This window comes from Phyllostomus discolor, chromosome 6 (assembly GCF_004126475.2).
Source record: "Phyllostomus discolor isolate MPI-MPIP mPhyDis1 chromosome 6, mPhyDis1.pri.v3, whole genome shotgun sequence".
In the NCBI taxonomy this organism is placed as follows: domain Eukaryota; kingdom Metazoa; phylum Chordata; class Mammalia; order Chiroptera; family Phyllostomidae; genus Phyllostomus; species Phyllostomus discolor.
This window is the reverse complement of record NC_040908.2, coordinates 25,134,790-25,159,462: the sequence shown is the minus strand read 5'-3', so window position 1 is coordinate 25,159,462 and position 24,673 is coordinate 25,134,790. Positions and strand designations below refer to the sequence as shown.

Here is a 24,673-nt window from a genome sequence, read left to right as displayed (position 1 = left end):
CTTCCCCGGGGCCCTTGGTTCTCACTGACAGGCTTGGCATCCCTCCGTGGCTCACAGCTGTGGCCAGGGTGGCCTCACAAAAGGGGACACCCACGAACAGGTCAACTTGTCTACCCCTGCCTCTTCTGTTTGACACCAGGGTTCTCACCTCCCAAGTCCGTTAGGGCTGCCACACTCTTTCTGTGGGTGGGGAGAATGCAGACTCTTATATCACGCGATGGACCCTAAATGGGCACCCACCTCCTGCGAATGCTCCGGAGCCTGTAGGCCTGAGTGATGCACACACCCTGCTCTCCAAGGCCAGGCCACTGCCGTCGCTTTCCTGTTAGCGTTGCACTTGCCAGTATCACGACCATCAGGCTCACCCTTGCCATCAGCACCCAGCACCCTAATCAGGACTCTCTGAGCCTCAGGGAACTAACACCCTAAGACACAGCGACCAAACCCTCAAAGAGGGCCCCAGACCCAGACCCATGGTTTTTGGGTATGTTTTGCCTGCTTACAGGTTAAGCGTTTTAAGTGGAAATCTTGACATAGCCATGCCAGTGTGTGGGGGCGGGGGTGTGGGGGCAGGGTCCGGAACATGCCAGAGGAGATTAGTAAGGCTTTAATTAAACGGCCTGTTTGGGTAAAGGCTTTAGGTGCGAACCTGATTTACACAATAATGGCAGTTTATCTGAATTTTGTTCTACTGAAGGAAGCTCTTTTACACTTGATTACTGTGGCCAAGAAGCCTGGCTTCACCTTATTGCCCCTCCTCAGGGAAAGGAGGCAGCTTCTCCCTAGGCTTCCGCCATGCTGGCCACCGCCAGTGGCAGACCCCCAGCCCCCTCTCTCAGCGTGAGGCCCATCCACGCGCCAGGCAACACCCTTTGGGATGACTCAGCAAAGTCAAGTGTGGGGTCCCGGGTTGACTCCCGAAGGTCCCCACAGAGCTCCACAGTTGGCCAGGGCAGCCGAGAGTGGCTCTGGGAGCAGGCTGCTGGGACTGGGCCTGGGGTCTCTGCTCCTGGCACCCTCGAACACCAGATAGCACTGACATTTACCTGGTTGGCTCCTGCTGAGAACAGTGGTGAACTGCACAGGTGAGGTGTGGTGGCTTAGTGTGCAGGGGTTGGGGGAGTGGGGGTGGGGAGTCTGGGCCAGAGGGAGACTCCATAGCTGACCTGTCAGGGAGGCTTGAAGGTGGAGGGGCTGCACCTTAGCGTTAGGTGGTGGTAGTGACTCTTTTCGGGGAAGAATGACAGCATTCGACAACCTGTCAGGACAAAGGAGGAGGAAAACGAAAAGTTGGTTGTGGGAGGCCAGGGCTTTGGCCCTAGACAGCGGAAGCCACAAGGAAAGGGCCTCAGCGGTTAGAGGCGTGGGCAGCTAGGCAAGGGTTAAAGGGTTGGGGAACTCCTGTTTCCAATCACTTGTCAGCTAGCCTCCTCTCATCCTTATCAGCGGGGATAGGGCCGTGGGGAGAGGCTCAGAGAGCTTCAGTTTCCAAGCTCTTCTTAGACTCCAAGCTCTCAGTGTTCTCATTACCTTCTAAGGGCTCCCTGGCTCGCTCTGGGGGGAGGGGGCCAGTAGGCGCTGGGAACCCAAACACAGCTAATGGAGTAGAGTGTGAGTTACTAAATACAGCCCTGGGGTGGTGGGGGGCTGTAGAATCTCAGCAGTAAACCTTCCGAGTCAAAGTGCCCCTCCTCCTTTCCCCCTCAGCGGAAGGCCAGATTCGTGCAGTCTGTGTCTTCCCTCCTATTTAACTCACCCCTGGCTAAACCCTTCGGTGCTTTTCTTTTTTCAGTTATCACCGCGTCAGAAATCTCCATGGTGCACTTGTGCAGTCGCTTTTGGAACTCAGGTAAAGGAGCTTTCGTTTCGGGTGAGATTCATCTCAGTGGATTTGACCTATGCCCACCCTTTGGAGAACCTTGCTGTTTTCATTTCTGCCATCCCACCTATTTACCAACTGTCCCCATTTCAGCCACTAGGAATTTGATAAATCTGCTTCCTATATCTTCATTCAAGTTACTGATTTATAAGATGTTGCCCAGGAGAGGGCTGAGGACACAGTCCTTGATCACACCAATACCAACTGTCCTCTAAACTTGACACTGACCTGTGGTCAGTATCCTTTGGGTGTGGTGATTAAAGCAGTTACTAATCTCCCTCCTGTACTGTACTTCTCTAATTTATACTCCACCAACCTATCGAGAAGGCTACCACGAGAAAAGACACATGCCTTTTCGAAATCCCATACACTTGGTCCCCTGAATCTCCTTGATGTGCTATTCTAGTAATCCTGCTAAAGAAGGAAGCGAGGTTTGTGTGATATTTTGCATTAGATAAGTGATATGTTCTGAATGCTAATGCAAACGTCACAACTGCACTTTTTTACGGAGCAAGCATCGCCTGCCGGGAAGAACTGGCACGTGTTTCAGATGTGCCAGGGAGCAGGGTCTGTAAAAGAGGACTGCCCCAGAGAAGAAATGGGGACCTAAAGGAGATTCGAGCTACTCAAAAGTAGGGCGGCAGTTTGTGGAAAAGGCACCGGTACTAGTGATTTGGGGGGTCCTGGGACTGCAAGTGTAGATCTTGGACTAGAACCAAGATTTTGCCCTGGAGAACTAGCTGCAAGGCCTTGATTCTTCTAGATGTAGAGACTGCAGGCAGGTTCTGAAGACCACGGGCGCTTTGAGCCCCCATGCCCCTGCTAGTGCTGTTCCCTTAGCAAGGTCCGCCTGGTGCACACCTCCTCATCCTTCATCTCCATTACAGGTCTCACGTCTTCTAACAGGTCTGGCTTGCCTCCTCTTCACCTCTGGTTCCAGACTTTGCAGTTGGAACTCACTACCTCTCCCACTGTGACCTTCTGTTGCCCGTATAGGGGTCTACATTTGCACCCAAAATAATTTATGGTACAGAGGTGAAAACACAGGCTTTGAAATCCAGTAGACTTAGATTTCACCCCTGACTTTTCTTCTTATTTTAACATCTCTAGATCCCAGTTTCCTCATCTGGAACATTGGGACAAGAATAAATACTTGGACTGGCATGAGGATCCAATAGATGATGAACACGAAGCATGGGGTTAGTTATTTATTGCTGCAGAAAAAATTACCCCGAGTTTAGTAGCTCAGATCACCATCAAATGCTATCTCACAGAGTTTCTGTGGGTCAGGAAGAGCAAATTCTGAGGGCTCTGGCTTGAGGTTTCTCATTAGGCTGCAGTAACCTGAAAGCTTGTCTGAAAGCCGAGGCTGTTTCTGAGATGCCCCAGTCACATGGGTGTTGGCAGAAGGCTCCAGTTTCTCACACTGGGGGAAGCCTCAGTTCTTCTCCATGGGGACCTCTCCATGAGGTTTCTGTTTTTTAAAAAGATTTTATTTGTTTGGTTTTAGAGAAAGGGGAAGGGAGGGAGAGAAACATCAATGCGTGTGGCTGCCTCTTGTGCACCCCCAGCTGGGGACCTGGGCTGCGACCCAGGCATGTGCCCTGACTGGGAATCGAACTAGCGATATTTTGGTTCACTTAAACGACGTTGTGACATTTAATCCATCGAGCCATACCAGCCAGGGCCCCATAAGTTTTCTTGAGTGTCTTCACTACATGGCAGCTGAATTTCTAAGAGTGGCTGAGCCGAAAGAGAGCACGGTGGGAGCAACAATATTATGTATGACTTAGCCTCAGAAGTCACAGACCGTTTTGGCCACCCCCCCAATCCTATTAGTTATCATAGAAGGGGGCTACACAAGGACATGAATACCAGGAGGTAAGAGTCATTGGGGTCCATCATCTTGGAGCCCAGTGTTTGTCGAAAGCACATGACACCATAAGGTGAAAGCAACCTACATGTCTGTTGACAGAGGAATGGATTTCGTGTACGATGGAATATTATTCAGCCTTTTAAAAGAAGAGAATCCTGCCATTTGCAACAACATGGGGTTACCTGGAGGACATTATGCTAAGTGAAGGAAGCCAGACACAGGAAGAGAAACATCACGTGATCTCATTTATATGTGGAATCTAACAAAAGTCAAATTTGTAGTAGCAGAGTAGAATGGTGGTCCTCAGAGGCTGGGGCTGAGGGAAAGGGGAGATACTGATCAAAGGGTACACACTTTCAGGCATCAGATGGATAAGGAAACCTAATATACAGCATGGTGACTGAGGTTAATGCATTATATACTTGACATTGACTGAGAGTCAATCTCATGTTATCACTACATATACTAAAAAAAAAAATGGTAGCTATGGGAAGGGATGATGGATATGTTAACTAATTTGATTGTGGTAATCATTTGATAATGTATACTTATATCAAAATGTCTCATTGTGTACTTTAAAAATATATATAATTTTTTATCTGTTGAAAGTAAATTTAAAAAATATTTATTAATTCACACATCTGTTTTCTCTACTGGAAAATAAACCCCTGGAGAGTAGTGGCCATGTCTTGGCTACTTGTACGCCAAGTGCCTCGAGTAGTGTCAAGCACACTGGTAGGTCCTCATTAAAAGCTGACGCAGATACATGAATAAAGGCTGGGAGGGGACTAGTCTAATGGCAGCCTTAGACTGAATGGAGGGAGAGTTCACACTCAGATGTTAAGTGGGATTCTGTAACTTTACCAATCTTTTCAGGATTAAGACAGTTCCTCACATTTCGATGCTTGGGTACTAAAAGCGCTTGATACCAAAACAGCAGGCAGGGCAAGAAACATTCTTATGATTGTTTTTGGAAGAGAGACCCCAGGCAGGAGTTTGTTGTGGAGCAATGGCCCCAGCCCTGAGATTGAAGGAGTTGAAGCTGCTGCTGCTTGACTCCCCGGACCAAGGCAGACATGGCGACCTCTTGATATTTTTGTCATGCTCAAATTCCTATCTTGGTGACTCTTGTGTCCTTCCATCAGGCAAAACAATCGTCCTTTCTAGGAGGCTCTGATGCACATTGCTTAGAGTTAATTAAAAGCTGCATAGGGTTTCATGTCAGAGACCCGCCTGGCTACTCCTGCCCTCGGAGCAGGAGAGGATCTGAGTCTGTGAGGTAATCGATACTCTGGGCAATATTGAGTTTCCAGACAAGTAGCTTAAATTGTAAGCCTTGCCCCACCCCCTGGGCTTGAAAGTTCACCCATTGTCCCTTTCCCACAGACGGAGCCCTCTGTCCCTGCTGGTGCTGTGCTCGTTTGCCCTGTTTCCCAGTGAGAAGCCGTTCCCATGGGGCTGCACCTCCAGGAGCCTCGGAGACAAAGACTGATGGGGGAGCAGGTGTCCCCTCAGAGGTTTCCCATGTAGGTCACATTCCCACTCGCCCGAGGTCCCGTTTCTCCCCAGCTTCTTGAAATCTCAAACAAGTAGCTTTGATTGGCTCTCTTTCTCCTTCTGAAGACTACGGGGAGTGTGGCAAGAAGAGGGAAACTCTTCTATTGTGGTGGGAAGAGTTTGGTTGCAGTGATCAATATTTTGCCCCTGGATAAAAAAAAAGATTGAGACATTAAAATTAGAGATGGGACACAGCATGGGAGACAGATGATGTTTGAATTGCATCTAAACTGAACCAGGTCGCCATATGGGACTATGAAAGGAAATTAAAAATGCTTATGGATTGAAATAAAACAATTCCATAATTGAGTCATATTATGTGTCAGAGACCATGGTAATCCCAAGCAACTGGACTTTGGATTGACCTCCATCTTCAGTAAGCTTCTTTTTTGGTATTTATTTCACTTTCCCTTAGGATTGAACTAGAAAGAACTCTTTTTTGGTAGAGACAGCATTGAGAAATTTGGCCAGTGGGAGAGTTGGGGACTTGTGCATTTGAGCAGTTCTTTGGGAATAGGATCAGACGGTGCGAATCTACTGGCTCTCAAATTCCACCTCCTCATTGGCGTGGAAAGAATTGTGTCATTCTTGGTAGAAAACCCAGCCAAACTATTCCCTTGGAGATAAGAACCCAGAATAAATGTTTTCAGAAATATTTTGGGGGAGTCAAAAGAATGTTAATGAGACAGTTGATAAAGTTATACAAAGAAGCTGAAAATAAAATAAATACTTAGGACAAGTTTAAATGTTTTAAAAGATGCTGAAAAGAAAATATTGAGCTCTCAGAATGGAATCAGGAAATGGGACAGAAAGAACCCAATAAGGAGATAGCGTGAAGACCAAATCAAAGAAGCAGGTCTTTTATCCAATGACTGTTAGAAAACCACCACCACCACCACCACCACCACCACCAACAACAACAATAAGAATTATTGCTAATATATACAAAAACAACAACCAATTATGGTGCTAGGAAAAGGGACACAACACAGTCAGCTCTGGGAAGACTATCACGTGAGGTTTGTGGATACAATCTCTTCCTCTGCTTTTGTGAACACTGATTTTTGGATTGCTTCATTCAATTAACAGTTGTTTACTGAGCACATACTATATGCCATTGCTTGGCATATAGGCCTGCAATATATTTTAAACATCCTTACAAGAACTTTATGACTACATGTAATTATTAGCTCCATTTTATAGGTGAAGAAACAGGTCCAAAGAGGTTAAGCCCTTGCCGAGCGTCACAGTTAGGAAGCAGTGGGGAAAGGACTGGAACCTAGGAAGCCCTGTGAACTACATAGTACAGCCCCTTGATCAGTCCAGGAGTAACCAAAATGCTAGACAGAAAGTGAAGAGCACTCCATGGGCGATCTAAGCTAACGGTGGCCAAAGTTCTTACCTCTGGCAAGGGAAACGAATGGTGGGAAGGGCTTAAGGGGGGGGGCGGTAGCATTCAGGTTAGGTCTTGACGTGTGATAAGATTTCCTAAGTGTGCACAGGCGCTCCATCTTCAGGGTGGAGGAGGTGACAGGAGCCAGCACTGAGAAATTGACAAGTGGAAGGTGTGTTTGGAGCATTTTACAAGTCCCGTTTGTTGGGGGAAGCAGGTTCTCTGGAGTGGGTTGGAAGCAGCTGGGAGCAGGACCTCTCACACTGTCCTGTGTACGTGGTGACCCAGGGGTCTCGTTAAGTGCGGCCTCTGCTCCAGTGTCTATGGTGCCAGCCCCCAGGATGCCCGGGCTGCTGGATCGTTCTGGTTTCTTGAGGGCCTTGCTTTCTTGGCTTGTGGTGTGGACTTCATTGGGCAAGCCCAGGACTGCACAGATGGACTGTAAGCAGGGAAAGGAGGGTTTAGAAAGATGTTTGGTGGAGGTAGAGGATGCTCTGGAGGCAGTTTGGCCTTTGGTTCCTTTAGCTCCTAACATTGTTACAGGGTGCAGCCAAGAGGGGGGACCCCAAATAGGCATTTGAAATGGGGTCCAGAACTCAAGGTGTCCAGGAGATTTTAAGGTGTCTTCACCCCTTCCCCCACAGGTGTGAGTTGGGGGAAGGGGCACACAGAGCAAGAACATGCAGGGCAGCTTTGCAGCTAATCCATGGCATGGTCATTTAGCATACCTATAGCCTTTGGCTGATCACTTAGATATGCTAAATAGCTATGGCCATGCTCAAGGCCAGGGGGATGGAAAGGGACCTTCCCCCCAAGATGGGACCTTGGAGGCAGGTCCCCTGAGTTACAGCACCTGCGTGGGAGCTGGGAGAAGATTGGCTCCATGACATGGGGTGACACCTGCCCAGACCCACGATGGCGGCCAGAGGGGCTGGAGAAGACAGCAGATTGAGGGCAAGTGTGCCCAAGTGTAGGAGGAGTCGGAAATGGGGCTGCAGAAGAAGATTGGCGCTTGGGATTTAAAACACGGACACGGCAGCCATTGAGAGAAACCATGCGGCCTTGATGGAGTGGAGACTCCTGCAGCCCTGAGAGAGGGAGAACCACGCGGCAGCCTTGGAGGAGAGAACCATGCAGTTTTGGCAGAGTGGGGACTCTCCCTTCCTGCAGCCCTGAGAGAGAGAGGACCACATGCCTGGCAGAGTGGGGACCCCCACAGCTTTAGAAGGGGGGAACCACCACCTGGTTTTAGCAGAGATCCTGGTGACTCAGCCGAGGGTGCCGGGAATCCAGGGAGGTCTCCCAGTCGAGATGGAGTTCTAACTGGGAAGAACCAGAGGACTGCCTAAGTCATGGACTTCTATTTCCTTTCCTGAGATACGGTACTCTGGACTGGGCAAAGGGGGAAGGAAGGAAGGACTGTCTGTTTGTGGGTGTTTTTTAGGGACTTTGGGATTTTGGTGAAGACATTAGGTCACTACTTTAAGTTAGTATAGCATTAAATAAACATTTTCTTTCCATTTCACGAATCTCTGGCATTGAGAGACGTCTTTCCTAGGGCGGTGGACATAATGGACCAGGGCCTTCTTTTAATAATAGTATATCGTCCCAGGCCCCCCCCCCCCCCCCCCTTGTGTGTTCTGTAACAACATAACGGCCAAAGCTCAGAAAACGGATTCATTCTGGGTTCAGGCAGGAAAACAGAGACCACCCTTGCTAGTTTCACAGGGCTAATTTCATCTCTCACTTCTGAATGTCACTTTTTCACCACAGCTGCCTGGAAACTGTTCCCCCCCATCCTCCAGGACTGGCCAGAAGCAAAATCGGCTCTATTCTCCAGGGGTTCAAAGAAGGAGATGAAATGCTGACTTCTCGCTGGGCCATCCTCACGGGCCTGTCTGGGTAGAGGCTGGGCTCCGTCACCCAGCACGTTCTGGATCACTTTTCCACACGGGCAGATCTGCTCGGGGAATGAAAAATGCTGCTAATATCAACCTGAAAAAAAAATCATCAGGAAATTAAATCTGTGGCTTTAAAAAAAAAATCCCACACAGCTTTCTGGTGCTGCTTGGGCTCCCAACTGGGATCTCTCCCTCTGCCCGGGGGCCTCTTTCCGGCCTCCCCGCCCCCCATCTGGTCCTCCCACCCTGGGTCCCCACCCCTGGCTTCCCCTCCTCCCTTCCCTTCTTCCTTTCTCATCCCACAGGGCCGCCTTCTTTCTTTGCACTGGGCTTCCCTTCCTGTCTTCAGGCCTCCAGCCTTTCCTCAGCTCCACAGAAGCATCTGTCTGTCTCCTTTTCACTCCCCATCAGGGAATCCTAAATGCTGAATAGGCCCTTCAGGCAAAGCCCTGAAGGGGACTTGGCTGGGGCACTCGGAGAGAAGGGAGAGGGGAGGGGTGCCAGGACCTGCCAGGACCATACAGAAGCCCATTGATAGGCAGCCCCTCAACACAGACAAACCAGCCCAGCCTCCATGGCTCCGGGTGGAGAAAGGTGTCCCTGGAGGCTGTAGCCAACATCCCAGCCATCATGAATGACCTTAGTGTCTCTGGCTGGTGGGGGACCTTCACGCCGTACCCTCCACATCCTTCGGGCCTATCAGCCGCACCATCGGTGTGAATATATTCGTCCTGAAAATAATTTGTCAGTACATCTCCATCAGCAGTGCTGATTTCATTAATTGGAAGAATTAGGTCTTTGTGGCCAATGGAAGAATATGGAGCCAAAACACACGGAACGCTTTTCCCCAGTGACCCACAGACCCTTGGACGAACTCCTGGGTGCCAGGAAAATGGATTGTTTTGCAGAAAGAATATCATTGGATGTTTATTTAACATCACTCTCCATCCCCCCGCCCCCCAAAGACCTCTGAAGCCTCTCACATCTGGCTGTTTTTCTCCCTTTACTTTTTTTGTGCAGGGCCAGGGCAGGGAGGAAACTTCATCAGTCTGAAAATATCCAGCAGCAAAGTGTAAATTAAATGTTCAGAGAGGCCAGGAGAGGGGGTGGTCTCATATCCCGGGGGAGTAGGAGTTGATGTGTCCTCTCCTCTATTCAGTATGGGTAGACCTGTTTCTGGCCCCCGCATCTGCCACTAGGAGCTGTGTGACTTTGGGCAAGATACTCAACCGTTCTGAGCCTCCGTGTCCTTACTGGTAAAATGAGGAAATAAACACAGACTCATAGGGCTGTTGGAGGATGCGAAGTGTATGGCACATAGTAGATACTTGATTGATGGGAGCTACCATTATTATTGCTGGGGTCAAAGTCAGAACAGAATCCCAACTGTTTCTATATTGCAAGGAACCACCATTGCTGGCCGCACTCCGGGAGACAGATGGGCAGAAGCTACCCAGTGAGGGGAGACAGATGGACAGAAACGCGTGATCAAGGGGATCAGATGGAATGACAGGCCAATGGGATGATAGACAGATGACACATCTCACGGGGAAGGTGGGTTTATGACAACCCAAAGGAGATACTGAGAGATGGTTGTCCTTTGGGAGAGGCAGATGAATGAGGGTCCAACAGGGGAGACAGAGAGATGACAGGCCAAAGTGGAAGACAGATGGATGGCAATTTCATAGCAGAGTGGGGGCTGGGGGCAGGCAGCACTGTGATTGGTGAGAACAGATGGACGCCATGCCGATGATGGGGCCTGGGCTTCCTGTTTAGTCTCTATTCCTCAGGCCTGGACATCCCTGAATTCATAAGAACCCCAGGGGCTCTGTGGGCATTTGTGGGGAGGGGGAGTGTCACATGACCTGAGAAGACACTAAATACCAGGGTCAGCCTGGTCTCTGTTCCTCCCCCTCCCACAGCCCCTCCCTGGGTGGCCCCACAGATAAAGGCTCAGCCCTGATGAGAAGGAGGAGGAAGAAGAGGGAGAAAACAGTGTCCTGAAAGCAAAGGGAAATAAAAACTGGCTAAGAGTTTTATTTATTTAAAATAAAGGTTCAGTTATGCTCGACTGTAAACATGCTGGCCCATCCCTCCCTCCCTCGCTCTGCTCTTGGTGGCAGAGGGCTCAGACCACACAGCGAGCTGGGGGCAGGAGGCAGAGACCGGGCCAGGGTAGGCTGTGGGGAGGCGTGGGACTAGGGTGCCCCAGGTGTGGTGAGGGGAGAAGAACCTAGGGACGCAGTGACCTGCTGAGCACAGCTGGGCTGGGCTGATCCTAGCCCCTGGCCCTCAGCCCCCAATTCTTCAGCACACAAGCCCATAATAGTTTAAACGTCTTTAACTCCACCAGCAGCACGCACACAGGCCGTCAACTCGACAAAGGGATGGGGATCGGCACAGACAGGCACACAGACCCTCACAGGTGCACGGGCCTTCCTCTCACCTGCCTCCGGCTGTGTTTCTCCCCTTTGTTGGAGATAGAGAGCAGGGTCTCAGAGGTGGTGGGCGGAACTCCAGCTGTGAGTCACTTTTTCCATTTGAACTAAAAATCCTTATCTGCATTTTGCACTCTTTCTTTCTCCAGTTCTACCTGACTTCCTCCTGTGTTTTTCAGTGACTGAGCTGTAAGAACCCATGAGCTCCCCAGAGAAGGAAACAGTGTGGATGGAGAAGAATCTGGAGTAGAGACAGGTCTGGGGGACCCTGCCTTGCCTACCCTTTATGAAGAGGTTGCTGGGGCCGCTGTTGGTGGCCCAACTGGCCAGGGAAGGGCTGTGGTATGCAGGGTCAAAAGGGAATAGGCAGGAAATGTTTGTGATAAGAGGCTTCCCCTCTCACGAGCTCCCCTCGCTTCCAGACCCAGCTGCGGGATAAGGATGCAGGGAGCTTTGGAGCTGGAGGTTGCAAGAGCCCGCTTTTGGGACTGCAGCAGGAAGGGCTGCATTTGCAGGGGCCCCTGGGGCCCGAAGAAAGGCAGCGCTTGGGGACATGACCCTGGGAACCCAGCCAGGGCTGCCTTCCTTTGGGATCAGGAAGTTCAATCAGACTTCATAAAGCTAAATCAATCCCTTAAGAAAAAGAACAGAAAACAAATAAAACCTTGGGGTTTGTTAATCCACGTTGCTGAGAGGGCAGAGCAGATCTAACTACGGCTTGGCCCAGGGCACTTTGTGCTCCAGGTTGCTCCCACCAGTCAAAATGGAAAAACGCACCTAGAAGGACCAGGCTGGAAGCTCTGAGAAGGAATCCCATCAGGGGAATCTTCTGCAGGGGTTGGAGTCTCAGGAGCAGCCTCATGCAGCCATCTGCAAAGCTCTGTGCTCCTCGGGGATCCTACTGTCTGCAGTTTGCCCCGGGCCCAACAACTTCACCATCTGTGGTTGACTTGGACCACTCACAAAGGAACACCCCAAGGGTGGGGGCCTCCTGCTATTGTACCGGTGCCACTTCTTAAGGATTAGCAGCTTCTTCTACCCCTGGGGGCTGCACTGTAAATGCCTGTGTAATGCTAATTTGTGGTTGGCAGGAGATTGATTGGGAAGGAGCTGAACAATGACAAGAGGTGGCGGAGTTCCCTCCTTCTCCTGGAAGCGGGGGAGAGAGAGAGAGAGGGAGAGAGGGAGAGAGTGTGTGGCGCGCGTGCGTGCTACAAGGCTTGTAGCAATAAGGGCACAGAAAAGAGGATTCAAAGAGAGGATGAGAAGTGTACAAGCATAAATTCAGAGAGATTATTTTTTTGATGGGAGTGACAACCCAATCACTGTCACTTCTGCCGTTTTCTATTTGTTAGAAGCAAGTCACTAGGTCCAGCCCACACTTAAAGGGAAGGATTACTTGCAAGAACCATGACAGCCATTTCAGAAGCTACCCGGACACTTAGAAATATCCCTGCAAAATTCCCGTTATGAAGTAAGTGCTCAGGGAAAGATATTGTTACTTGGTCTAGTGACCAAGCCTGGGATGGGTGTGGGTTTCCCCTTAGCGGCTCCGGTCTCTGCTGTCCCATCTTCACCCCTGCTGACATTGCTGGGTGTTCTCTGAAGGTCTTTTCCAGTTCACTCTGGGTGTGGGCGGCAGACAGAGGAGAGATACTACTAACTCAGGCTCACACTGTCTTCCTAACAGCCTCTTCATAAGCGTGTGTGGTCTTGCATTGTGGTCAGCACACAGATATTTTAATTTCCTGCTCACCTGCTCAGTGTAGGATCTGATTTCTTTTTGCATTTGTTTTTTTCTCGGGCAGCCTGTGGACAGGTATTTCTGTCTGACCATCTGGTAGCCATTCACCTTGATGGTGGCTTGGGAAGGGAATTAATTTCACTTGTTTCTTTTGCCGTATCTGCCTCCTTTGACAGCAGGTTACCTTTATCACCTCTTAAAATTCTTACGACATTGGTCCTTCAGGCGCCTAAGGGACTCTTTAGATTCCCCGGCTTTGTGCAACCGCATCTCCTTTGGTTTTGTTTCTCAGGCCTTTCTTTCTGCACCAAGGTTTTAGGCATCTTAGATATGCTTCTACATCTGTACCTCTGCGCCCACCACCCACTGAAAGTGTTGGATTCAGTCGAACTAGACCAAGCCTAAAGTACTCAGAAAACAGCAGCTGAAAGAGAAAAATCTGACCCCTGCCCTCACCCTGTCCCTTAGAGACTCTTGAGGCCTTTAGCCTAATTCTGGTGGGTAATTTGGGGAGGGCAGGGTATGGGAAAATAGAGGAAGTTCCTGGGCAAATACGAGGTGGGTGGAACCTCTTTGTCCTGCTCCAGCTTTGTCTCAGGGGCCTGCTGTCTCCCCCGAGATCTCCAGAAGGTGGAGAAGTCATGGACTGGTATCCTTCCCACCAGATGGGACATCAAAAGTTTCTCTTCAAGAGTCTCAGCTCAGCCCACGCTCTGTTGTGTTTTTGTTGGAAGGAGTGTTGAACAGGCAGTGGTTGTACGCTGGATCGACCTTTAGAATATAGGCACTTGTGATAAGCATCATGACATGCTTTTCCTCAAAATGGTACTCCCTGAAGTGAATGACTAAGGATCCTGGTCAGAATGAAGGTAATAGCTGTCTTCTGAGATCTTAAAACTCCTCCAAACACCATCCACATACTCACTTGTAATAGATTAGTGGATACGGTCACCATTTTTCTAAGGCCTGCTTCTCTAGTGTAGTGGTCAAGTGTGAGTACTCTGGCTCTGGCTAGTGTGACTCAGTGGATTAAGCACTGGTTCGAATCCCATTAGGGGCAAGCAAGAGACAACTGATTGATGTTTCTCTCCCTCTCTTTCTCCCTCCCACCCCTCTCTAAAAATAAATAAATAAACTCTTTTTTTTTTAAGTGTGCACTCTGGCCTTGGTTTGAATCCCAGTCCCTTCACTTACTATTGATGTGACGTGAACTAGCCTCTCAACGTCTCCGTTTTTCTCACCTGTACGATGGGCAGTTGGTGGTTTCTGTTCTCCTGGGGTTGCTGTGAGGACTGTAGTGATACATGCAACAGTATACATGGCACAGAGTGCCTGTGCATAGTAAGCCCTCAAAGTCTACGATTTGTTTTACTATCTCTGCCCCCGGACCTTCTGGCAGCCAAGAGCCTCCATTTTTGGGAGCTTACCATCCCCATTACACACCTCACCTGATGGAGACTATTTCTTTTTCCCCCCATCCCTTGAATGTTGGGCATCTGATGACACTTGCATTAATTTCCCTCCTGGACATTCTGTCCCGGGTCCTTGACTCCCCTCTCGGCCCAGCTCCACGCTCCTCCTAGTATGTGAATCAGTTTCTAAGTCCTGTCAGCTTATCACTGTGAAGTGTCCCCTTAGAGCTCAGGGCCAGTCCTGCTGGGAGGTCTCCCTCTTTATCATTGATGACCTCGCTGTGAACCTGACTGAAGCGCTGAGGAGAAATGTAAAAAGTTCAGACAAGTTGTTATTTGTCATCCCTCTCACTCCCCTAAACCCCGGCCAAAGTTAACGGAATTTAACTCACACTCTAAAACACAGAACTGAGTCAAAACCCTTCTTGTCCATGGACACAGAGTGAACGTTTCACTGGGCTGGAGAGCTGTGCTGAAGAAACCTCCCAGGAGGCCAGATGGAATGTCTGCGGTGGGTCAGTGTGGCCGGAGGCTCCACAGTGATCCCAGGCTGTGCCTACAGCTGCCCTGGGCTGGTGCCTTCCTCAGTTTCTACAGGATGCCCTGGCAAAGCAGTGCCCCTTGAACAGCTAGTCTTTCTCATTTGGAAACTGGCACACAGGTTTCCACAGCAATGGGATGCTCCCATTCTGTCCTCTCTGAGCCCCATCTCAGAAGCTTTTTGGCGTGGATATCAAGACCTGGGGTGAGTAGTCTTTTCTGAAAGGATGAATCATCTGCATACTTTAACCAAAGGGAATTGGGCTTTCTAAGCCCAAAGCTCTTGTGGGATGTAAACAGTGATGCCAAAGACGGGGATGTCGGGGTGTTAAGGAGGCTGGCTATGCTCTGAATGCAGGAATGCTGAATCAGTTGATGGAGGCAGATTCTGATGATTGCTGTGAATTACTGCTTTGGCGTGGAACATGGAATGGCTTTGTACCAAATCACTGGGTGGCGGGAGGGAGGGCTGGTAGCAGCAGAGACCCCGACTCACTTTAGAAAGAGTGATGGTGTCTGTGGACACCTTCTCAGAGACCTGGAGACCTTGTGGAGTGTGGTAAAACCCTCCTGAGCAGAGTGACACTGATAAACTGTCCCCTGAAGGGGGAAGGAGGATCATTCTTCTGTCTCAGTGACTACTGTTCTGCCCAAGAGTAGTGGACAAAGCCTATTTCTCAGATCGGACAACAGAAGCAAGGAACCTGGAGTAGGGGTGATCTTCGGGTGGGTAGGAATGAAGTATCTTCGATGGGAGTGAAGATCGATGCGAGAGAGAAACATTGATGGGTTGCCTTTTATAGGTGCCTTGACTGGGGACCGAACCCTCAGTCCAGGCATGGGCCCTAACTGGGAATGAAACTGGTGACCTTTAGCTTTGTGGGGATGATGCCCAACCTACTGAACCACGTTGATAAGGGCCTTCCCTGTTTTTTAAGTGCATTTACAACAAATAAAGGGAAAATGATGCACTGATTTCTGCAGTTTTTATACTAGAAGATCTTGCTAATCTCTTTGATTTGAGCAGGGGGATGAGATTCCTGCTTTCCATTTTTATTTGTGCCTGGAGGTTTTTACAGGAAAGGATCATTGGTGGACACTTGAAACATGGTGCCCATGTGTGGGATGTGTACTCCAGGGGCCTTGGAAAGAATTTTCTTTTGACAGCTAGAGAAGGCCTTCTGTGTGGGGGTGGGTTGGGGCATAATCACTTTTATCCTGGTCTTGGTTTTTATAATTACCTCTTTATTAGTGCTGCTCATGGCTGCAACAGGTGTCAGGTTTTGTAAGGGCAAATCCTGAGAGCTGACCAGGATCTTTGGTCATTCTTGCCGTGTATGGCTGGACCTTCAATACCACGAGTTCTTGTTCTCAATTGCAGTCCCTGACCCTGGGGGTGGGAGGTATTGTGTTCATTTTTGAAAAACATCCAGAAACCAGTCAGGAAAGGCAACCCCTCCTTTCAAATCCAAAAAAGAAGCTACAATGAAAGAATTGGGGTGGGGACTTGTCACTGCCTTGGAAAATCATCCTGTACATTTACAAGTCACAGGAAGTTGGCAGAGAAGAAACAGCTGGATTCTTTTCATCACCTTAGCTCTTGGCATATTATCTCTAGATAATATGCACGACACTACACTTTGAAAGAGTGTAGAAACAGGGGAAGTGCACGATAGTAGAGTCAGAACCCTGGGATTTTAGACTGGCCCTGACCAGCTGTGGAACCCTGGGGAAGTTGCTTTGGCTCTCTGAGTCTCTCCAGTTTTTCCCTCTGTTGGTGGGGGTAGGGAGAGTGGGTGGACAGGGATTAGGTGGTCTGTATTCTATGACTCACCGGCCACAGCATGACCACGTCTCACACACATACAGCTCGAGATGTTGATTGCTCTCAGCAGCGTTGCATTCTCCCCTCCCCTGCCTCCCCAGCGGGTTATCTTGCTGACTCGACTAACACAACCCCCATCTGGACACAGTCCAAACGCCAGATGTGCCCCCGATTAGTGTCGGTCTGGGGAATGTTTCCATGACTGAAAGGTCAGTGTCGGCTGGAAGTGCCCTGAGTGGGTGTCTGCCCCCCACCATTGTCAGCTGCAAGAGCTGAACGTTATTTTATCTCACTGGCCAAGGAACGTAGCTGGGGTGGCGTGGGGGTGGGGGCTGGCCAAGTTCAGGAGGGCCTTGTTTTACTCACCTTCCTTCTTTGCTCTCTGCTGAAGGACATAGTGTGATTTTCCACTTGGAAGAGACCCTGGGGGTGTGCAGAGAGGAAAGTCCTGCTGGTGTGTAACTGAAAACACTTTGTTCTCTTTTAGATCTGCAATGTGCTCATGTCTCTTCTGATTTTCTTATGGCGGCCGTCACCTCCACTATGGAAAGAAAAATGAACAATAATGTTGTGATGGGCTGGGCTGCCATGTTTTACCCTATTTACAGGTCATTTTAAGTATCGCTTCTGCACTTCAGACAGGCTTTCATGTTTAATTTCACTCGTGTAGGGCTATGCTAGGCTTTCCTCTAGGTAGCAATGAAAATTAAACACAATTGAGTTTGATGTGTACCTTATTGATTCCAGACCCATTTCAGTAGACTGTGACACTTCAGCGACCTGCAAATTCTACACATTAGAGTTCATATTTTATACAAATGCCGTACATCTAAGACATGGACTTGAATTTCTACCAGAAACATCCTACTCCTAACAAAAGATACAGGTCAGAAGATGATAGTGCCTGGGCTTCCGGTCAAGATGGAGGCATAGGTGGACACGCTTTGCCTGATCATGCAACCACAAAAAGGAATTACTACTAAATCTCAAAACAAGTAACACCCAGAACTGTCAGGAAATTGAACTGTATGGAAGTTCAACAACCAAGGATTTAAAGAAGCCACCTTCATCCAGATGGGTAGGAGGGGGTAGAGAAATAGAAACATGGTGGAGAGGTGAGGAGACTTGGTATTGCGCAGAGAGGCGGTGGCAGTGGCGGTGGTGGCAGATCAGGCCCAGGTAGTTCCACATTCACGTGTGGTAGATAAAAATTGGGAGGGATACCGTGGGAGTGAGCGATTCCATCCCCAGGTCAGACTGTACAGCCCAGGATTCCAGTGCTGGGAAGATACAGCCCCATTACTTCTGGTTGTAAAAACCAGTGGGGGTTGGGGTGGTGAAAGAAACTGCCAGATTTTTAGGAAACTCCACTTAAATGGCCTGCACTGTCTTAGAATGTACATAAACCCACCCACTCGGGGATTCAGCACCAGGGCAAGAGCTGGAAGGGTGCCAGTTGCATACGGACAGTGGGTGAAGTGACTGGAAATGGAATGAGTGCTGGGCAAGCCTCCAGAAGCCAGGCAGCAACACAGGCCCCTCTCCAAGCCCTCCGCCCACACAGAACCACAAAGTGGTGAAGCGGCTTGCTTTGTCCTGGTGATTACCTAAGGCTCTGCCCCACACAATTTACAGGTGCCTTTTATAGGGAGTCAAAGCAGCTATACCTAACACAGAGACAAACACAGGGAGGCTGCCAAATTGGGGAGACAAAGAAATATGGCCCAAATGAAAGAACAGAACAAAACTCCAGAAAAAGAACGAAATGAAACAGAGATAACGAACCTATCAGATGCAGAGTTCAAAACACTGGTGATCAGGATGCTCAAAGAACTCATTGAATATGACAAAAACATAAGGGAAGGAATGAAGGTTACACTAAGTGAAATAAAGAAAAATCTACAGGGAACTGACAGTGAAGGGAAGAAAGCTGGGATTCAAATCAATGATTTGGAACATAAAGAAGAAATAAACATGGGGCCAGAACAGAAAGAAGAAACAAGAATTAAAAAAAAGAAAGAAAGAAGAGAGTATAAGGAGCTTCTGGGACATCTCCAAATGTGGCAACATCTGAATCATAAGGATGCCAGAAGGAGAGAGGAAGAGCAAGAAATTAAAAACTTATTTGCAAAAACAATGAAAGAAAACTGCCCTAATTTGGCAAAGGAAATAGACACACAAGTCCAGGAAGCACACAGAGTCCCAAACAAGTTGGACCCAAAGAGGACCACACCAAGACACAGCCTAATTAAAATTTCAAGGGTTAAAGATAAAGAATCTTAAAAGCAGCAAGAGAAAAGCAGAGAATTACCTGCAAAGAAGTTCCCATAAGACTGTCAGCTGATTTCTCAAAAGAAATTTTGCAGGCAAGAAGGGACTGGCAAGAAGTATTCAAAGTGATGAAAAGCAAGGACCTACATTGAAGATTACTCTATCCAGCAAAGCTATCATTTAGAATGGAAGGGCAGATAAAGTTCTTCCTAGACAAGGTAAAGCTAAAGGAGTTCATCACCACCAAACCCTTATTACATGAAATATTATAAGGACTTATTTAAGAAAAAAAGAGAAGATCAAGACTATGAACATCAAAAAGGTAACAAATTCACAACTATCAAAAACTTAATCTAAAATAACAAAACAAGACAAAACAAAACAAAAAAAACTAAGCAAACAACCAGAAGAGGAACAGAATCATAGGTATGGAGATCATTTGGAGGGTTATTAGCTGGGAAAGGGAGGGGGAGAATGGGGAAAAAGGTGTAGGGATTAAAAAGCATAATTGGTAGATACAAATAGGGGGATGTGAAGAATAGTATAGGAAATGGAGAAACCAAAGAATTTATATGCATTATCCATGGATATGAACTAAGGGGGGATTGCTAGAGGGAAGGGGGTACCAGGTGGAGGAGGGCAAAGGGGAAGAAATTGGGACAACTGTAATAGCATATTCAATAAAATGTACTAAAAAAAGAAAGAAGGTGGTAGTGACTAGTAAAGATGCATTACAGATATTTGTGGTCATTCCTAGGGGAAAAAAAAGATTCATGAGTAAGCTCATGGAAATCACACCCAAGAGAGAACAATAATTCCCTCAATTCCACATTTTTCTTTTGGTTCTCTGTAGGCTACTTCTTGTCCCACAAGTTGCCACACTTCATTTCAAAAGGATGAGGTAGGAGAGGGGAGAGGTTGTGTGTTAGCCCGGCTTGGAAACTACCAAGTTATGAAAACTGCTCAGCACCTCTGATTGATTATGTCCCGTCAACTCGAGCGTGTGACTGTAAGGGTGAAGCATGCTCTCCTCTGGCCCATGGTTCCTCTGGCAGAAGTGTGTCGTTAGAGAAGTCCACTGGAACAAAGGGAACAATTGGTAACCGGGCAAACGGGCGGGTTCTGATCAGCCTTTGGTCTCAGGGTATTGTGTCAATCATTTCTCTTTTGCAACTGAGCTGGGAATTAGGGGCTTTCTTCAGCCCGATGTGGGAGAAAGGGAATTTTTACTAGAGGGCATGGCCTTCTGAGGCAAGGGAAGAAAGTTCCCAGCTGGGGCAGAGCACAGAGGTAAGTCAGAACAGCTTGCAGAGAGTGGTATTCCCCTCTGGGGGTCACGGGGCCACTTGTAAAATGACGCCTAGATGTTGGTCTACAGCCAAGGTTCTCAACCTTGGCTGCACATGAGAATCACCCGGGGGGGAGGGGGGTGATGGGGAAGCTTTTACAATCCCGATGTCCAGGCCTCACTCAGACCAATCACTTCAGAATCTCTGGGGTGGGACCCAGGCCAGAGAGTTGTCAAGGCCCCCAGGGTGATTCCAATGTACATCAAGGCTCAATGCCCACTGATCTATGACCTTGCTATTCCGAATGTGGCCAAATGTGGCGCTATCACCTGGGACTCGTTAGACCTGTGGAATCTCAGGCCCCACCCCAGACCTACTGAGTCAGCACCTGCATTTTAGCAAGGTCCCCAGGAGATTTTAAGTCTATTAAAATGTGAGGAGCTGTGGTTCTCAAACTTTGCTGCACATTAAAATCACCTAGTGAGCTTTTTAAAATCCCAATGCCCAGGCTGCACCTTGTATCAATTAAATCAAAATTTCCGAGGGTGGGATGCAAGCATCAGGGTTTTTTTTTTTTTTATTGGTTCTCAGGTGATTCTGATGTGCATGGCTTCTCAACCCTGGCTCCATATTAGAATCTCCTGGGGAGCTTTTAAATGCTCCACTCTCAGAAATTTTGATTTAATTTGGCCTGGGATAGGCAGCAAAAAGCTTCCTAGGTGATTCTAGCATACAGCCAGCGACAGCCTCTGTTCCAGAATGTTGGTTCAGCTCGCTGAAGGAACAGCCAACTTAGAAACCTCTAAAGTCAGTGGATCGCCTGACTTCAGAACACCTGAAGGAAAAGAATGACCAGACCATGTCTAGACTTATCTGGTCTCAGAGGTCTTTGATATTTGATCTCCTTACATGTGACGACTACTACACTTTTTTATGAATTCAAATATTTGTGTGCCTCTTTACTTTTCTAATAAAGTTCCTTTTGAAAATGTAACCTCAATTCAACTGAAATAAGGGGCGAAAGCCTCGGTCACATCTGGACCACAGGAGCTGGGAGCAGCTGAGGGAGGGATCAGGTGAGACAGAGGCAAGGGGGATCAACATGGAGAACTGAGCTGAGTGAGCCGGGGGCCGGCAGGAAGAATAAAGAAAGACCCTGGGGGATGAGAGAGAGAGGTGAGCTGACTGTGCTTTTTGGTCCCTTTTACGCAATGGCACCCTCTCACCGTCGCCAAGCTGCCTGTGAGTTGGGGGGTTCTGTAGTGGGTGGTGGATTTAGCAAATAACAACACAGGGGTGCCAAGTTAACTTTGACTTCAGAGAAACAATCAATTATTTTTAATATAAGTAAGCCCTGTGCGATATTTGGGACATACTTAGAGTAGAAAATTATTTCTTGTTCATCTGAAATTCAGTTTTAACTGGGTATCCTATGTTTTATCTGAAAACCCTAAATTCTCAGTGTTGGAAAATCTGCCCTGAGAGTACGGCTTTTTCCAGGTTTTCAGTAGGGCCTGCCATCCGATGGGAGGTCCATGAGTGCTTGTTTGAACCCTGACCCTAGAACGTCCACCACCCTGGGTTCTATAGCGGTTGCTCAGCACCCTCAAATTAGTGCTGGCTGGGGTCTATGGGGGCTTTCCTATGGATAGAGTCCTTGAACTTCACCTCTTCCAGCTCACTTGTAGTCCTTGGTGGTGAGATGGCTCCTGGGAGTTCCTCAAAGGTACCCTCTTCTCTCACTGTCTCTCGCCCCATTTAGGCTGCACGTGCCCAAGAGAAAGGGAGCTGAAAGGCCTTGATGGGCTGGAGGCAGCAGTTTGAGCTGATGGTGTGATGGTGACTCAGATATGTGAAGGGAAAGTGGGGTAAAGAGGAAGGCATGGTTTACAGTCGCAGCTGTGGCATGTCCCTGAAGTGGCTGTTCATGTCTGAGCCCGGGTGTCTGGCTTTCTGCAGAGGCTGCTCCACTGAAACGTGTTCTGAGTCAAAAGCACCATTTCCTGTTCCAGTCAGCTCTGAACGGCTCATCCCCTGCTGGCTTCAGAGTGTGGCGGGGCGTGAGGGGGGTGGGAGGGAGGCAGAGTAGGAAGGGGCCAGCTGCTAGCAAGAGACACACACACGTGAGAGGTGAGCAGGAGAAGAGGTGCAGATGGAGCAGGGATAGAGGGAGAGAGATGGAGGGTGGGGGGAAGATGGAAGAGAGAAGACAGAGAGGGAGGGGAGGATAGAGAGAGGGGAGCTGAAGGGAGGAATGGAGCGAGAGAAGGGGTTAGTTAGTTGGGGATGTTCGGAGACATGCAGGATGACCAAGAAGGGGACGGTGTGCTTGTCCCTCTAGCCTTTCCTACTGAAGACCCAAGCAGGTGCTGGTCTCTTCCCTGAAGCAGAGTCTCTCAACCAATTAGCCTCAAGAAAAGCCCAAGAGGGCTCGTGCAGGCCGGAGAGGAGGCTGGGCCAAGGGCTGAGGCTATGCTCCTTTTCTCTGGGTGCTCCCTGGCGAGTGCCCCTTTGTGAGACCGTGCGCTGGTCAGGACGTGTGGGCACATTAGAGGCTGGAGAGCAGCCGTGCCCCTTGGGAAGAACCCTCCCTTACCATGTGTCCTGTGGAGGTCCTCCCCGTCTCCCTCCTGACACACTGTCTTTCCAGAATAATAAATCCCTGAAGTTTAAATGAAGGTCATGGACTTGGTTTTGTGTCTGTTCCGGGATTCATGTCTCATGAAATCCAGGCTCTTCTCCGCCTCCTTCTGTTTTCTGTTCTGCTTTGCCTGCTGCCTGAGGGGCTGCTGTGTGGACAGCTGGGCTTTCTCGGGCGTCTTCCCCCACAGGCACCCCAGACACGTGTGGGGAAGACTCTCAGGGGAAACCTCAGTAGCTGGTGGCAAATGAAAATGACAAAGGGGCTTTTGCCTCCCTGACCACTCAGTGGTGGGCAGCAACAGTCTGAGGCTGTATGGAAGACTGGGAGAGAAGCTGGGGCGGGGGGGCGGGGTTGGGGGGGAAGGAAGGGGGGAGGAGGGAGGGAGTAGCTTTAGAATAGGGCAGATTTTGCAGAGGGTTGAGGTAGGGTTCTGGATGAGCTGTACTGATTGGTAGGTGGAGATGGGCTGAGCCTTGCTGTCTCTTAGCGGCTTGGCATATCAAATCTTGGCCGGGGCCTGGCCACTAGCTCCAAGCCTGTTTTCTGGGACCAGAGTGCACTAGAGGAAGAATTGACCTGGTCCTATGGGCCAGCAGCTCACTCTGGAATCTAATTTAGAAACACAGACTGTTGGACAGTACGTCAGGTCCTGGGAGCCCTGGAAGATGGGCTCTGGTGGCCTCTGGGGCCAGGCTCACATCCCTGCCCCAGCCCTGGGAAAGAACAGCTTGGACCCTGGCTGGCGTGCGCGCACACACACACACACACACACACACACACCCGCTCAGCTGGTGTGGGTCTAGCCGACCAGATCCTGGCTGGCTCTCATTTGTCTACCTCTGACCAGGCCCAGACTTGGCGGGAGGACTCTGAGTCTCTGCCCGGGGCAGACATCAGTGTGGAACGATTCATGGTCAAATTCATGAACAACTGTGATGTGCGTTTCTTCCCACGGACTTGGGGTTCTGAACTGCTAGCCAGTGTGTGTTTTGGGGTCAAGGAGAGAGGGCTTAGAGGGGCGTGGCAGGCTGGGATGGCTGGTGAAGGAGAAAGGGCTCAGCTCCTGGTCAGCGCCTGCTCTTCATCAGCTCCTGGGCCTCTCCTCTACCCCTGGCATTTCTCATGTTCTGGGACAAGGTCTAAATCGGGCACTTGGATGAGACATTCGCCGGGAGCTGCCAACCTTCCAGGTCCAGGGCAGTCACAGGACCCGCTGGCTCCCCATCTCCTTCTCTCGGTTTGGCCCTCGCCCTAATCCCCACCGGCGCCTGATGCCAATGTCGCTGCCCGCTGAGGTCCTTCGTGCTTGTGCCTGTTCCAGGCACCATTCGGGAGTGCCGAGGCGGGTCTATCCATCCTCCTTGGACATTTGACTAATCATTTATTGGCCTCAAGCAAGGCGCGGTTTCCACAGTCCTTTCCAACCCTAGACTTAGTGGTTGGAGAAAGTGCTACGAGTAAAATTTGCTAAATATGTGTGATTCTCCCCACCGGTTAGGGCTCCAGTGCATGCTGCCACTCCTTTGGGACATCTTCTCTCGGGACCTTGGCCCTGGTATCTACCCCTGCTCCACCACACACCTCCCCTCCATCCCTGGACTTCTAGGGTCCTGAGTGTATGCCTGGCACAACCCAGTCCCGAGCGACTAGTCTGCTGCCTCCCAGAGCCTAGGCCTCAGAATCAGCCAGACCCAGGTTCAAATGCTGACACTCTTGCTCGTGAGCTAGTTAATGCCCTTGAGCTGGTTCATTTCTCTGAGACTCAGTTTTCCGATCTGGAAAGGGGGGTTGTAATTAATGCCTTGCCATCGGATGACCGTGAGAGTTGGTGGGCTCACGGGAACGAAGCAGCAGCTGGCACAGGTCTGAGTTCCCGGCCTCCGCTCTCCTTTCCTCACAGTTGC

At 49.4% G+C, this 24,673-nt stretch overlaps 1 long non-coding RNA gene across 1 annotated transcript; it reads left to right on the top strand.

The window, feature by feature from the left end:
- The first annotated feature begins 642 nt into the window (after positions 1-642).
- LOC118501068 lies at positions 643-17,580 on the top strand. Its single transcript, XR_004903641.1, has 5 exons — positions 643-1,085; positions 1,793-1,849; positions 11,224-11,338; positions 12,400-12,518; positions 17,053-17,580. It is a non-coding gene; the product is annotated as an uncharacterized LOC118501068 (long non-coding RNA).
- The last annotated feature ends 7,093 nt before the right edge of the window (positions 17,581-24,673 follow it).